Source organism: Engystomops pustulosus, chromosome 4 (assembly GCF_040894005.1).
Source record: "Engystomops pustulosus chromosome 4, aEngPut4.maternal, whole genome shotgun sequence".
NCBI lineage: Eukaryota > Metazoa > Chordata > Amphibia > Anura > Leptodactylidae > Engystomops > Engystomops pustulosus.
The window spans coordinates 205983207-205987121 of NC_092414.1; positions in this window are offsets into that span (position 1 = coordinate 205983207).

Here is a 3915-nt window from a genome sequence, read left to right on the forward strand (position 1 = left end):
CGCTAAAAATCTACGTGTAAGGTGGAAATTCAAATTTAAGCCCTCCCGAGGTTATCGAGGTCAACACCATCCATGACATTAATATGGGCAGGACATATTATAGAGCACAATTACCTAGAATACTGCACAGGTGACAAAAGTGCAGAGTAAGGACCACTAGGAGGTGCTTCATTATTGCTGGACACCTTCCAGATTTGTGCTGGGTCTGATAGAATCCTGACGTCGGAATCTTATGACTTGTGACATCACACAATAGAACACTTTGGTGTCATTACCATGGCAATCAGGCAGACACTTGCTTCCATATCGTAGTAACTCAAACACGTTGCCCATTATTAGTGTCCATGATTATTTTTCGGGCCCAATCCACCGTGTGATAGTAGTTGTCTTATCCCCCAGTGTTCATGAGAGATTGGTGAGATCTAATCAAGAGGGTCCAAAAAAGAAAATCCACACTGCAGAGATTAAAATCCTCATCTGGCTACATTGGGAAAAAAATAAAAGGTTTTACAACCATAATAGCAACACAATGGGGCACATTCCGCAGAGGGTCCGCAGACCGCACTATCGTCTGACTATTTCCGATGTGCGACGTATTTGGAAGGGCTTTTTGTCGCACGTGATTGGATTTTGGTGCATCGGCGTCGGCTTTCAGTATGGGGGCCGGGCTGTTGGACCGATATGGACTGAGCGCATGATGTATCCAGCAGTGGGCATGACGCGCCAACATGGGATAAATGACCCCCATTGTTTTTATTACGTGCCTGCAGCTACTGCAAGTGGAAACTATGAGCTATACACTCACCGGCCACTTTATTAGGTACCCATGCTAGTAACGGGTTGGACCCCCTTTTGCCTTCAGAACTGCCTCAATTCTTCGTGGCATAGATACAACAAGGTGCTGGAAGCTCCTCAGAGATTTTGGTCCATAGTGACATGATGGCATCACACAGTTGCCGCAGATTTGTCGGCTGCACATCCATGATGCGAATCTCCCGTTCCACCACATCCCAAAGATGCTCTATTGGATTGAGATCTGGTGACTGTGGAGGCCATTTGTGTCCAGTGACCTCATTGTCATGTTCAAGAAACCAGTCTGAGATGATTCCAGCTTTATGACATGGCGCATTATCCTGCTGAAAGTAGCCATCAGATGTTACAGGGTACATTGTGGTCATAAAGGGATGGACATGGTCAGCAACAATACTCAGGTAGGCTGTGGCGTTGTACCAAGGGGCCCAAAGAGTGCCAAGAAAATATTCCCCACACCATGACACCACCACCACCAGCCTGACCCGCTGATACAAGGCAGGATGGATCCATGCTTTCATGTTGTTGACGCCAAATTCTGACCCTACCATCCAAATGTCGCAGCAGAAATCGAGACTCATCAGACCAGGCAACGTTTTTCCAATCTTCTACTGTCCAATTTCGATGAGCTTGTGCAAATTGTAGCCTCAGTTTCCTGTTCTTAGCTGAAAGGAGTGGCACCCGGTGTGGTCTTCTGCTGCTGTAGCCCATCTGCCTCAAAGTTCGACGTACTGTGCGTTCAGAGATGCTCTTCTGCCTACCTTGGTTGTAACGGGTGGCGATTTGAGTCACTGTTGCCTTTCTATCAGCTCGAACCAGTCTGCCCATTCTCCTCTGACCTCTGGCATCAACAAGGCATTTCCGCCCACAGAACTGCCGCTCACTGGATGTTTTTTACTTTTTCGGACCCTTCTCTGTAAACCCTAGAGATGGTTGTGTGTGAAAATCCCAGTAGATCAGCAGTTTCTGAAATACTCAGACCAGCCCTTCTGGCACCAACAACCATGCCACGTTCAAAGGCCTCAAATCACCTTTCTCCCCCATACTGATGCTCGGTTTGAACTGCAGGAGATTGTCTTGACCATGTCTACATGCCTAAATGTACTGAGTTGCCGCCATGTGATTGGCTGATTAGAAATTAAGTGTTAACGAGTAGTTGGACAGGTGTACCTAATAAAGTGGCCGGTGAGTGTATAATTACTATATTAGTAGTCAGGGGCGTAGTGATCACGGTCACAGGGTAGGCGACCACAACCAAGCCTGAAAAGAGCCTGCGCCCATGTCATTTCTCCTGAGGAATCCGAATCTGCAATAAAAATTCTAATTTAAAGGACACCTGTCATCAGGTCTCTATTTCTGTCACCACTACCTGTTGGAGCAGCTCACAATTCACAACTCACAACAGCTCAATTCATACATTAATTATGTTAATGAGGCTGGTCACATGGTCAGAGGCAGTGATGTCACCCCTGTTATCCCTCCCCTTGCTCATGTCTGTGTGTAATGTATAGTAAAGCATTGCTGGTGTCTGTGCTTTATCTGCTGACATGCTCTCCCTCCTAATACACAGAGACACAGACATCAGCTACACATGAATCTGATATGTTCTGCTATATATAACATGGCTGCCTGGAGCTGTTGTATCTTTCACATAAACACACAGACTGCAGGAGGCGTGGCCTCCAGCAAGCACATGGAAGAGCCATTACACCATTATACAGACTGTCAGTCATGTGTATAGGAGTATCTCATACACACACAGGCTGCAGGGATGCCAGCACCAGGAAGCACATGGAGGAGCCATTACACCATTATACAGGCTGTCAGTCATGTGTATAGGAGTATCTCATACACACACAGGCTGCAGGGGTGCCAGCATCAGGAAGAAACATGGAGGAGCCATTACACCATTATACAGGCTGTCAGTCATGAGTATAAGAGTATCTCATACACAGGCCGCAGGGGGCGCCAGCACCAGGAAGCACATGGAGGAGCCATTACACCATTATACAGGCTGTCAGTCATGTGTATAGGAGTATCTCATACACATACAGGCTGCAGGGATGCCAGCACCAGGAAGCACATGGAGGAGCCATTACACCATTATACAGGCTGTCAGTCATGAGTATAAGAGTATCTCATACACAGGCCGCAGGGGGCGTCAGCACCAGGAAGCACATGGAGGAGCCATTACACCATTATACAGGCTGTCAGTCATTTGTATAGGAGTATCTCATACACATACAGGCTGCAGGGATGCCAGCACCAGGAAGCACATGGAGGAGACATTATACAGGCTGTCAGTCATGTGTATAGGAGTATCTCATACACACACAGGCTGCAGGGGTGCCAGCACCAGGAAGCACATGGAGGAGCCATTACACCATTATAAGGGCTGTCAGTCAAGCACAGGGGGTGTGGCTGTGCCTCCGATTCATGAATAAGCTGGACAGATTGAATATGCTAATGACTCATTGGACATCTCACAGGTCATTTGCATACAGTTTTAGGACCTCATTGCTTGGGTGTACAGGCATGTAGAGGGACAATCAAGGGTTAGAGGCAATGCTTTCTAATAACAGTTTATGAAAATATATTTAGATTAGGGGGGTTATTTTGCCTGACGGGTTCTCTTTAAGATTTTAAGGTTGCCCCCCGCCTCACCCACAGGGGGTAGGGAATAAGGGGCCAAAATTGGTAGAATTGTATAGATTTTTGAAAAATAATTGACACATATGCAATTGTACGGTTTTGAACCGATGTCTATTTTGCCAGATATTCCAAACTTTTTGTTACACCCTGTATATATTTATCTTTTCAGTGTTTCTTACATATGGTGTGTATAGAGTATACAGTACATGGTGCGGTGCTTTTATGTGTGTTATGCATAGATAATGTATGCCTGCCTATGTCTGTGGATGGTATAGATGGTTTATTCTCAAAAATAACGTGCAGGATAGGGCACCAGCAAGGGTTTAGGTATATGGAGGTTTGCACCAGGGCCCATCGGGGTCTTGTTATGCCTCTGTTAATAGCTGTCCATCAACCTAGGCAACCATATCCAATAGTCACATACCGCTGCATACAAGAGGACACCCAGGGAAA